Source organism: Tenrec ecaudatus, chromosome 8 (assembly GCF_050624435.1).
Source record: "Tenrec ecaudatus isolate mTenEca1 chromosome 8, mTenEca1.hap1, whole genome shotgun sequence".
NCBI classification, from domain to species: Eukaryota; Metazoa; Chordata; class Mammalia; order Afrosoricida; family Tenrecidae; genus Tenrec; species Tenrec ecaudatus.
Window position 1 is genome coordinate 82,830,134 of NC_134537.1, and position 13,714 is coordinate 82,843,847.

A 13,714-nucleotide genomic window follows, 5' to 3' on the forward strand; every position below is an offset into this window, starting at 1 on the left:
GCCTGGGGCCCTCACTGAGGCTCCAACCCCCACTCCAGTGACTGAAACATCTCACCACTGCTGGTCACTAAGCCATCGAGGAACGCTGCCTACACAGCAGTAAGAATCCAAACCATAAAAAGAGACACAGGGGGACACTACATAATGCTCAAAGGTTCAGTAAACCAAGAAGCACTTAGCATAGTGAATATTTATGCTCCTAATAATGGTGCAGCGAATTTCATCAAGCAAACTATTAAAAAGATGAAAAAAAGAAACCACGGAATCAACAGTCATAGTAGGTGACTTTAACACTCCGCTATCAGAGAAAGATCACTGGGAAAGAAGCTCAGCAAAGAGGCCATAGAGCTAAACAATATAATTAGGCAACAGGGCCTGATAGACATTTATAAAGCTTTCCATCCAAATGCAAAGGATTTCACATTCTTCTCAAGTCCACATGAATCTTTTTCAAGGATAGACCACATGCTGGGACACAAGTCCAGCCTGAGTAAATTCAAACACATAGATATTATCCAGACATCTTTCTCAGATCACTATGCCATAAAGCTGGAGATTAATAAGAGGATGTCCAGAAAAGCAAGGGCAATCAATTGGAGGATGAGCAATGATCTCCTGCGACATGAATGGGTCCAGGCCCAGATTAGAGAGGATATTAAGAAGTTTCTAGAAACTAATGAGAACTAGAATACAATGTATCAAAATTTATGGGACACTGCGAAGGCAGTTATCAGAGGTAGCTTGATATCATTAAATGGTTATATGAAAAAGAAGAGAGGTGTATGACAGATAGGTTAACACAAAACCTCCAACAACTAGAACAGTCAGCAGAACAACCCCTCCAATAGCAAGAGAAAAGAAATAATAAAAATCAGGAAAGAGTTAAACCAGTGGGAAAACAAGAGAACAATTCAAAAGATAAATGCAGCTAAAAGCTGGTTCTACAAAAGAATGAACAAAGTTGACAGACCTCTGGTAAAGCTTACCAAAGATAGAAAGGAGAAAACATCAATAGCCAGGATGAGGGATGAATCAGGGGCAATAACAACACACCCCAAGGAGATTAAAAGGATAATCACAAAGTACTATGAAGGTCTGTATTCTAATGAATTCAGAAACATGGAAGACATGGATAAATATTTGGGAAAACAGTCTCTCTCTAGATTATCTCAGACAGAGATCAAGAACCTCAACAAACCCATAGTGAAAGAAGAAATAGTGAGGGTCATCAAAAACCTACCAACAAAAAAAAGCCCCAGGGCCAGATGGTTTCACAGCAGAATTCTACCAAGGATTCAGGGAAGAGTTGACACCGATCCTCCACAAAGTATTCCATAACATAGAAGAGGATGGCAAACTCCCAAACTCATTTTACGAAGCCAGCATTACTTTGATATCCAACCAGAACAAAGACCCCACAGGTATAGAGAATTGCAGACCAATATCTCGAATGAACATAAATGCAAAAATCTTAACAAAACATTGGCCAATAGAATACAAAAGTATATAAAAGATATCATCCATCACGACCAGGTAGGATGCAGGGGTGGTTTAACATCCGAAAACCCATCAATATTATACACCACATTGAGAATAAAAAGGATAAAAACCATATGATAATATCCGTAGATGCAGAAAAAGCATTTGACAACATTCAACACCCATTCCTAATCAAGACACTCATGAAGGTAGGATTGGAAGGTAAGTTCCTCAAGCTGATACAAGGTATCTATGAAAGACCAATGGCCAACATCATAGTCAATGGAGAAAAGACAAAAACAATCCCACTGAAAAAGGGTACAAGACAAGGATGTCCCCTGTCCCCACTTCTATTCAATATCATTTTGGAGGTTCTGGCTAACAACATAAGACAGCGGAAGGACATCAAAGGGATCCAAATGGGAGAGGAGGAGGTGAAACTATAGCTATTTGCAGATGACATGATCCTGTACATTGAAAACCCCCAAAACTCCACAGCTGGAGTACTTACATTGATAAAGGAATGTGGAAGAGTGGCGGGCTACAAGATCAATAAACAGAAGTCGGTAGGTCTTCTATACACATCGGGCAAGACCATGGAAGAGGGGATTGAGAAGGAAGTACCCTTCACAGTAGCTAGGAACAAACTGAAATACCTAGGAATATATTTAACAAAAAATGCTCAAGAACTATACAAGGAAAATTATAAGACCCTACTACAGGAAACCAAAAGCAACCTCCACAAATGGAAGAACATCCCCTGCTTGTGGATTGGAAGGCTCAACATAGTAAAGATGACAATCCTATCTAAAGCATACAAGTTCAATGCTATACCAATTCAAATACCATCAATCTTCTTCAAAGAACTGGAAAAACTGACCACCAATTTCATATGGTGAGGGACGAATCCCAGAATTAGCAGAGAACTCCTCAAGTAGAAGGACATAGTTGGAGGACTTGCCTTATCCGATTTTAATGCCTATTACACAGCTACAGTGGTCAAAACAGCATGGTACTGACACAATGACAGACACTCAGACCAGTGGAAAAGAATAGAAAGCCCAAGAATAAAACCATCAGCATATAGACAACTGATATTCAACAAGTGTCCCAAAACCATCAAGTGGGAAGTTAATGCCCTTTTTAACAAGTGGTGCTGGAAACAATGGATATCCTCATGTAGAAAGATGAAACAAGACTTTTACCTCACCCCATGCACAAGAATAAACTCAAGGTGGATCACAGACCTAGAAGTTAACCCCCAAACCACCAGGATCATCAAAGAGGGAATTGGGACTAACCTTAGGGAACTCATGGGCTCACGGCAATAGGGAAGGGTACATAAACAGTTGAACTGGAAATTGACAAATGGGATTTAATAAGAATAAAGCACCTGTGTACCTCAAAAGACTTCACCAAGAGGGTGACAAGACAACCACAGATTGGGAGAGGATTTTTAGTAATGGCACATCAGACAAAGGGCTCATTACTAAGATCTACAACACCCTCATTACCTGCACAAAGAGGAAAACAGTTAGCCCCCAAAGGAAGTGGGCTAAAGAACTGAAAAGAACTTTCACTAGGGAGGAGACCCATGTGACTAATAAGCATATGAGAAAGTGTTCCAGGTCATTATCCATAAGAGAAATGTAAATCAAAACAACCATGAGATACCACCTAACACCCCTGAGGCTTGCCCAAATCAGCAAATCAGAGAGCAACAAGTGTTGGAGGGGCTGTGGTGAAGTAGGAACCCTCCTCCACTGCTGGTGGTCGTGCAGATTTGTACAGCAACTGTGGAAAGCAATCTGGAGATACTTAAAGAAAATGGAAATTGATCTACCTTATAACCCAGCCATCCCTCTACCGGGCATATACCCGGTGGAAGCAGCAAATAAAACACAACCAGTCATCTAAGCTCCAATGTTTATTGCGGCACAATTCACAGTTGCAAAGACTTGGAAACAGCCTAAGTTTCCATCAATAGATGAGTGGATTAGTAAACTCTGACACACACACACACACACACAATGGAGTACTATGCAGCACTGAAAAACACAGATGATCACATGAAACACGTCATTTTGTGGGAAGAGCTGGAAGGAGTCATGTTAAGCGAGGTAAGCCAAACCCAAAAGGACAGGTATAACATGAATCCCTTGAAGTAAGTACAATCAGCACACCAGGAATAGAAGAATAAACACCTATCTCGCAATAAACGGGTGGAAGCATAGATAGTTGGAGGGAGGGCAGGCCACAGTTAGGGAGGTACATGAGAGTCAAACATAAAGAAGGGGAAGGGGGGCAGGTGGAGGGAGAAGCGAGGTGGGGAGAAACTTAGTTGAAGGCACGGGGGGACCAGGGCACTAACCCACCCGGGGAAGAATATTGGTTGTGTCCCCACAGAACTGGAATATGCACACGGACCCCACCATGACATGTCAAACCAGGAGGGCAACGTAACGCACGGAGGAATCCATAAAGAGACTGGACCATACGCCAGCCCCAACCAGAATTAGCCCGACTCCCACCATCAAAGAGAGAACCACAGAAAATGAAAATAGATCGCCTGGTGTGGGAAAGGAACTGACCTACCACACCCAGAAGGAAGCTGAAGCAAAGGAAGGAGGAAGAACGGAGCAGAGCACACCTGGGCCCACCAAGCTCAGAGGACGATAGCCCAGCTCGGAGGGCCCAATGTACAGAGAGGACCATACAGCCGCCCCCACAGCGAGATGCAACATTCTGCACTGACCCATAGCCCTACACGGGACAGCACCAAAGACACAATGTGGTATGTGTGACTGAGTTGACTCCACCACACTGAGGCAAACACTGGGACAGTGTGCAATGGAGGGGCAGAGGAAGCAGAGCAAGGAGGTCCTGAGGGAGTATAAAGGATGGACTTTTAGGCCAGGACGTGGCACCCCACAGACTCATCTGGAAAACACTCCTAAAGGTCAACAAACAGACCTTAAACTACTAACAGGCTTCTCTCTCTCTCTTTTTTTCTGTCCTTTTGTTTTTTCTCTTCTTTTAAATTTTGTATGTCAGTGGCTTTTTTTGTTGTTGTTGTTAGCTTGTCAGTGTTGCTGCTGTCGTCACCATGTTCTTATGTGCCACTTTGGTGCTGTCAAAGCCATTCCCAATTTTATTCACATATTAATATATCTGGAGGTCCACCTAGATAAGATAGGCTGAACAAACAATATGAGAAGAAAATAACGGGACCAACGGTCCCAGAGGGACATGAGAGTATGGGAAATAGGGGAAGGGAGGAGGTGTTGGCCAACTCAGGGACAAGGGAACAACGAGTGGTTCAAAACCAGTGGCAGGGAGGGGGTGGGAGGACTAGTAGGGAGTGACCAAGGGCAAGGTAACTGAGAGGAATTACTGAAACCAGAATGAAGGCTGAACATGGTAGCGTGACAGGAGGAAAGTGTAAGGAAATAGAGGAAAGGAGTGGGAAGCAAAGGGCATACATAGAAGCCTAAATACAGACATGTATCTATGTAAATATACTTATGATTATGGGGGAAATAGACCTAGGTGCATATATTTATAGGTTTAGTAGTAGGGTAGCAGGTGGACATTGGGCCTCCTCACGTGCATTCCCTCAATACAAGAGCACCTTGCTCAGCTAAACAGTCATTCCATGATACCCACCTTCCCGACATGATCACTGAAGACAGACGTGTGCATAACCAAACGTGGTGAAGAAAGCTGATAGTGCCTGGCTATCAAAAGATATAGCATCTGGGGTCTTAAAGGCTTGAAGGCAAACAAGCAGTCATCTAGCTCAGAAGCAACAAAGCCCACAGAGAAGAAACACACAAGCCTGTGTGAACACGAGGTGTTGAAGGGATCAGGTAGCAGACACCAAAGGACAAAAACCATCATTGTGTGATCACCTTCCCCACATAAACGCTGAAGATGAATGTGTGCATAAGTAAGTGTGGTAAAGAAGGCTGATGGTGCCCGGCTATTGAGAGATATAGCGTCTGGAGTCTTAAAGGCTTGAAAGTAAACAAGTGGCCATCTAGCCTAGAAGCAACAAAGCCCACATAGAAGCAGCACACCAACATGTGTGATCATGAAGGAACAAGGGTACCAGGTTTCAAGCATCAAAGGCGGGAGGGGGCGGGGGGAGAAATCATATCATTGTGAATGAGGCGAGCGCATGATGGGGACCCAATGCCCATCTGTAGACAACTGGACATCCCTTGCAGAGAGTAGATGAGTCACTCAGGGTTCAGTGTAGCAATAATAAAACTCACAACCTTCCTCTAATTCTTAAATGCTTCCTCCCCCTAACTATAATGATCCCAATTCTACTTTGCAAACCTGGTTAGACCAGAGGATCCACAGAGGTACAGATGGGAACTGGAAACACAGGGAATCTAGGACAGATGAACTCCTCAGGACCAGCAGTGAGAGTGGCGATACCGGGAGGGAAGAGGGGGTAGAAAGGGGAAACTGATCACAAGGGTCTACATATAACCTCCTCTCTGGGGGATGGGCAACAGAAAAGTGGGTATAGGGAGATGCCGAGCAGTGTAAGATAAGATAAAATAATAATTTATAAATTATTAAGGGTTCATGAGGGAGTGGGGAGTGGGGAGGAAGGTGGAGGGAAAAAAGGGAAAATGAGGAGCTGATTCCAGGAACCCAAGCAGAAAGCGAATTTTGAGAATGATGAGGGAATGAATGTAAGTGTACTTTACACAATTGATGTATGTATGAATTGTCTCGGAAGACAACGTGAAGTATTATGGCAAAATGTGCAAAGACCTCGCATTGGAAACTCAAAATAGAAGGATGTGTTCGGCATTTCCTAAGCTGAAAGCACTGAAGGAAAAAAAATCCAAGTCTCAGGTTGAAATATTAAAGGATTCTAGGGCAAAATAGTGACGGACACAGGGAGCATCAAAGAGGTTGGAAAGTACACACAGAGTAATTACACCAAAAAGAGATCAGTCGCCGTTTAACCATTTCAGGAGGTAACATATGACCAAGAACCAATGGTTTTAGAGGAAGAAGTCCAAATGCAATGTGGCAGTCATTGAACATTATAATTAATATCACATGCAACTAACACTTCGCTGAAGGTAATTCAAAAACAGTTGAGCAGTACATTAACAACGACCTGCCAGCAATTCAAGCCAGATGCAGAAAAGGACATGGAATGAGGGGCATCATTGCTGATATTAGATAAATCTTGGCTGAAAGCAGAGAAATCCAGAAAGATGTTTACTTGTGTTTTTATTAACTACAATACCAGCCAATTGATAACATTCAGAATAGAGGTTCCAGTGTACTTAGCTGTTCTTATGCAAACCTGTTTGAATAGAGCAAGGAGATAATGCTTGATTATCAGGAAGAGTGCTCACTTATTGAGTGTATCTGCTGAACAATTAATCCAAGAAGTTAGACTTGTATATGGAGGAGAATGCAGCATCAGGATTGAAGACTCATTAGCAACCTGTGATAGGCAAATGACACAACCTTGCTTGCTGAGCGTGAAGAGGACTTGAAGCATGCGACGATTAAGGTTGTGGGACAACTTGGTTGGCCCCAACTATTCATAGTTTGGCAGTATGTGATGATGTATTGGCAGTTAAGTAACGATGTAATTGTCCCCATGATGTGATCTGTCAATCTATTGTCAAAGGAGGTTTACTGAGGATCTGGCCTGCAGCCAAGATTTTCATATGCGGGTATTCTAGGTGTGTTTGATGGCTTGCTCTGTGTCATGCATCCAGCTCATCATCATTAAACTTTGGCTGTTGGGATTCATCATCTGCTGCTGCCTGTGAGTCAACAGCCTGCAATCTGCCCTGCAGCTCTTGGATTCATCCGTCCTCAAAGCCACATGAGAAGTCTCCAGTCTGACACCTGAGCCATGGACTTGGGACTTGCCAGTCTCTAAAATCATGTGAGCCATTTCTTTTTGATAAATCTCTCTCTTTCTGCTTCTACCTCTAGCTATCTGTATATATCACTGATTTTGCTTCTTTAGAGAGCCCGGCCTACATACATGGTAACATTTACCAAAGGAAAAAGTTCCTAAGGGGTAGGAAAGATGAAGGAATGGAAACAGAAATTGTAGGGAGGAAGCGTGATAAGTGATGCTGCATTGCGGGGATGCAATCAATGACATGAAGTGAAACAAAACAAACGTGCAGGCACTGTAACATGTAAAACTACCCATCTGCTCTGTGAACTTCCACCCAAGTCACAATATAAGTTTATTTATTTATTTATTTTAAGTCACAGTCTTAAAAGCCTTCTGGAGCACAGCTCTACTCTGCACACCGGGGGTCCAGGAGTTGGAATTGATTCCGCAGCAACAACCAACCTCCAAGAAAGACCTCCCCCGGTCCCACCACTAACTCAATTCTTTGTTTCCATGTTGTTGCTATTTGCCATCAAGTTCATTTCCACTCAGGGTGAGCCTACTTGCCTCATATATTCATCTGTCATTTGTTATTGTTAACTGCCATGTTGTTAGCTGTTCATGAGTTGTTCTCTAATTCATGACTCCATGCAGAACAGAATCAGATTGTAGTGCTTCATAGGATTTTTATTGGCTTATTTTCAGAAGCAAATTACCAGGCCTATATTCCTAGTCTGTCATAGTCTCACAGCTTCACTGAAATCTGTTTAGGGTCACTCACAAGCGGTGTGTTAGGGTTGACTAGACAAATTAATTGACACTCATGTATGTGTAAGAAAGAGCTTTAGATAAAGAGTAATTGTATATTAAGAAAACATCCCAGCCCAGTCCAGATCAAGTCCAAAGTCCAATATTAACCCATATGTTTGATACCAATCTTATAAATGCCTCTTCAGATTAACACAAAACATGCAATGGTGCTGTATGAAGGAAGATCACAGGCCAGTGGGTGGAAAGTCTTGTGAATCCAGTGGTGGTGGGAATATCTCAGCATTGGCAGGGACCTTCATGTGGCTCCTCCAGCTCCACGGCTCTGGTTCCTTCAGTATAGCTCCATGTGTCTTGTCAGCAGGAAGATGAAACAGAGAGCATGTGTGTCCTACCTCCAGGGAGCAAGATAGGAGTTCCCAGAATCCTCAGAGAATGCCATGCCCACACAGGCCTCATTGACTATGACCTGATATACAGGTTAGACTCAAACCCTTTGCAAGTTGAAGGGGATTATGTAACTGCCACAGACCACCCCTTTTCAACTTTACACTCTTAGACAACTCTTTCGTCATATATGATTTTTAAACAAACAAAATTATAAAATCAAATCTGTACCTAATAGAATAAAACTAAACTGCATACAATCCAAAGCCTCATTTAAACAAAATATTCTAGAAGTGAACAACACAACAATATTCTATGCCTAACAATTGCTGTTAAGTATGCCCTACACCTTAATCTTATGAATCTATTCCCCGACCTATGAAAGTTTATAAGCCAGCCACTTCATGTCTTAATCCATCCCATTTGGGGTATCCAGTTACTATACTGCCTACTAACATCAACCTGGTGCTCTGAGGACACAAACATGTTCTTTGATGTGAAGAATCTTCATCCCATTTGGAACCTTGTGAGTCCACATCCATAAGCAAAGTCAAATCAGGACAGGCCGTACATAAAGTCCGCAACAATATGCACTAGTTCCCAGGCTTAAAAATCTTCTCTTCATTTGGTTGGGTTCTGGCAACTCAATGTGGGCCACCTCACTCAGCTTCACCAGGGTGCCCATTGACTGTCTTGCCTTTAACCCATGAACCCAATAACAAATTCAAAACAACCCCAGCCCCCTTATGCTAAGTCATGAATTTCAGGCCAGTCGTCCCACTCCCTTTTTCTCCTCTAGTCCCTATGAACCAGGTCCATGGTTATCAGGGGCCAGAGTCAACCCGTCTCTTTATAGTTGCATTTCTTTTACTTCCACTCAACAAGTGGATCCAGGTGGTCACCTAGCAAGCATTTCACCCTGCCCATAGTCTCTCTTTAACCTTCAGAGAGAAGAGTTTCTTTATGACTCCAAATTTTTTCCCAGCTTCTGATACAAACCAGTAGTTCAAAATTTAAAATAATTAAAACAAAAAACCCCCAAAGGGTTCCTTTTTCCTTCAGTCTGTCAACAGCCCCTAGGCAAGTCTCTTCAAATGCAAATGCCCTGAGTACTCCAAAGCACTGGGTAGGACTATCTTTTCAGAGCCTTCTTTGCAGGAGTGTCTTAACCCATTTAAATTCCAATTTAATGGTTCAAGCCAAGTAGGCTTATAAAATCCTTATTTTTACTTTCCAATAATTATTTCTATCAATAACAATAGGCAGAAGAAAACAGTATAAACCTAGTAAGCCAGATCTTTATCTTATCTTAATCCTTATTAAATTATTCCATTGATACAAAATATGGTCTTAGACATTTGTAAATTTGTTGCCATTTGTTGCCATCATCATTCTTAAAACATTTGCTTTCTATTTGAGCCCTTGGTATCAGTTCCTCATTTTCCCCCTTCCTCTTTGCCCCCCCTCCCTCACAAACCCTTGAAAATTTATAAATTATTATTTGTCATGTCTTACACTGTCCAACATCTCCTTCACTCACTTTTCTGTTGTCAGTCCCCCAGGGAGGAGGTTATATGTAGATCCTTGCGATTGGTTCCCCCTTTCTACCCCATCCCCCCTCCACCCGGTTTTGAAGGGATCATCTGCCCTGGATTCCCTGTATTTCCAGTTCTTATCTGTACTGGTGCACATCCTCTGGTCTAGCCAGATTTGTAAGGTAGAATTGGGATCATGATATTGGTGTGTGTGTGTGTGTGGGGGGGGAGGTAGGAAGCATTTAGGAACTAGAGGAAAGTTGTATGTTTCATGTTGCTACACTGCACCCTGACTGGCTCATCTCCTCCCCACAACCCTTTTGTAAGGGGAAGTCCAGTTGCCTACATGTAGGCTTTGGGTCCCAAATCTGCACACCCCTCATTCACAATGATATGATTTTGTTGAAGGCATCAGACATCGGGCTGTCTTTCTTATATATGTTTATTTACTGTCCAAAGTTTCACAAATTAAGAAAATAAAGTTTTATAGCAAGAAATCAATGCTTCTTAAAAAAGAAACAATCTTGTGTTTGTTTTGTGTGTCTGCTTATTTCAGAATGAAACATCCTTGAAGGCAGGAATCCCATTTCACCTGATTATTTTTCCTCTGAGACTTACCCTGCACCTGGCACACAGCATGGTCTCTCCAGGTGAGGGACGAGCCATTCAGAAGCAAACCTGGGGCAGTGAGCAAGGAGGCACAAGGGAAGTACCAAGAAGCAGTCTCTCAGGAAGCTGTACAGCTGTGGGACTCAAAATGTGCTTTAAGGGGAGAAAAGAGAACTGCAATATATTTGAAAGTATAAAATATACACAACAACAACAACAACAAAATGGAGCTATTCAGCTTTTGCAGAATCATAGCTCTTAGAGCAGGATGCAATCTCCAAGACACCTTATCCCATCAGTTACTGGACCAGAGTTCTACAACAAGGTCCCTTGTGACCTTCTTTCCGTCCTTGGCAGGAGGCTCTTCCAGGGGGAGCCGTTCAGTCTTTGAATGTCTCTGTTAGAAATGTTTCCGTTTGAACAGGTAAAATCTAGCACCCTGTGCCCAGGCTCTACTTCTTGGGGCCATCAAATGAAAGACAGCACTTCCTTAGAACCTTGGTTCGTATGTGAAATGGAACATGGTACATCACTGGACATCCCTGTGTGTTCCAGCTCAATGCAGTAGCCCAGGCCCCTAGCATGTGTTGCTAGGCGCCATCAAGTCTGTTGAGACTCTTAGTGACCTTATGTTCAATGAAACAAAATACTAACCACAAGTATTACTATGCCCAAGCCCATTGTTTCAAGCATTGTGTCCATTCATTTTGCCGAGGGTCTCCTTTTTTGTTTGTTTGTGTTTTGCTGATCCTCTGTCAGACACAATGTCTTTTTCCAGGGACTGATTTCTCCTGACAGCAAATCCAAAGTATATGAGACAAAGTCTCACCATCCTTGCTTTTAATGAGCATTCTGGCTAGCTTTCTAAGGCAGATTTGTTTACTCTTTTGGCAGGCTATGGTACTTCATCATCAGTATTTTTCATCAACTTTCAGTATTCTTCAAGAGCTCCAGCAGAAGCTCTGGTGACATAGTGGTTATATGTTGGGCTGCTAACGAAATGGTCAGTGTTTGAGACCATCAGCTGTTCGCTAGGAGAAAGATGGGGCTTTCTAGTCCCATAAAGACTCACAGCCTCCCAAATCCACAGGGGCAGTTCTACTCTATCCTATAGGGTTGCTACGAGGAAGCACTGGCTGGATGGCAGTGAGTTTTTTTTGGGGGGGGGGATTTCACCAACAGCATAGTTCAATGCAACAATTCTTCTTTGTTCTTCCTTATTCATTGTCCATTTTTCACATGCACACGAAGGAAATGAAAATACCATAGCTTGGGTCAAATCCACTCACTGCCGTGGAGTCAGTTTCAACTTACAGCAACCCTGTAGATCAGGGAAGAGCTGTGTCTTGGGTTTCTGAGACTGAATCTTTACAAGAGTAGAAAGCCTCATCTACCTTAGCCCTCAATCCAACATCTTTGTCCTTTCACTCTTTCACGAGGTCCTGTGCAGCCCAGTGCAATACGTTGTTGAGTTCCTGATTACTCATTCCATGAGCATTGATTGTGAATCTAAATCAAATGAAATACTTGACAATGACCATCTTTTCTCCAGGCATCATGGTGTTGCCTGTTTGTCTAGTGAAGATCCTGGTTGTCTTTCTTTTAAGTCGTAATGCACACTTTTAAGTTGTGATGCCGCCTTTGATCTTCATCAGCGAGTGCTTCGAGTCCTCTTCACTTTCAGCAAGCAAGCTTGTGTCACCTGCAAGTTGTCAATGAGCCTTCCTCCAGTCAGATGCCATCTTCTTCTTCATACGATCCAGCTTCTCGGGTGATGTGCTTAGTATATACCATATATACTCGTGTATAAGCCGAGCTTTTCAGCACATTCTTGTGCCGTTTTTGTGGTAAAATTAGGTGTCTCGGTTGATATTCGGGTCAGCTTATACTCGGGTATCTACAGTAGATTGAATATGCCCACTGATATTAAGCCTTGCGGTATCCCCTTGTACTTTTCCCCGTGGCCATTCAATCTTCTAGGTTGTTTGCAGCCCAAAGCAGCAGATCACCCAATGCTGGCTGTTGTGATGAAAAAGGAGTTATCCTGGGGGATTCTGAGTAATATTTTGCTTTTCTAATACAAAGAAGTGATGCAACATGTACTGTTGCTTCTTTTACTTCCTACCTCTGTGCAGGCCAGATGCCTGGAGCTCTAATATCCATCTTGCGACCATGAGATGATGGTTAAGGATGGTAAAGCAAAGCACGAAAAACCAAACAAACAAGTTTGTTTTTGTTGTTGTTTTAACTCACTGGGTTCTGTACCAACTCTCTAGAAAAAATTCTTGTTTCTTGTTATACAATATAATTAAGTCTTTATTAGTTTAGCCACTATTTGTGTGAATATTCCATCATTTTAGACCTGAAAGCATTCCTAAAGGATACAAGACTATAGAAGTAGCATTCCTTATGAATTTTATACTGTCTTAAGCTCTGACTAGTTTAACTAAGTCATCCCAGATCCCTCCCTTTTTTGTCTTGCATGTTCATTTCCCAAATTACCCAATTTACATCAGTTGTCAATAACTGAGAAAGGACTGAGAATCTACACGACTTGTAAAACTAGTAAGGTAGCTCAGTACTGTTTCATGGAGGCTGGCAGAAGATGCAAGACTTCTGGGTCAGAGTAAAGGAGTTTATTTGTCTCCATATTGGCAACAGAACAAGGTAGAGCCTCTACTCTCCAGAAATACAGAAATATAGGAGCCCCATGGTGAACTATCTTCAATCTCAGTCTGCATTCGCAGTTATAAGGAAAAGAAATGGACAGCGACTGGTTTAAGCAGAAGGAACTCACAAAGATGCTTACGATGCAACCTCTCTGGAGAACTATTTGACCTTTAGTAACCTTGGAAATGCTTACATGATATAGCCCAGTATTTCTACTTCTGGAATATGTCTTGGGCCATATAGTCCCAGGAATACATTCTTGCATATGAAAACCATGAGACATATGTAAGAGGATCCAAAGCTGCATTATTTATGCTCGTACAATTAGAAGTGAACTTAAATGTCTGCTTACAGGAGAATGCATATGCCC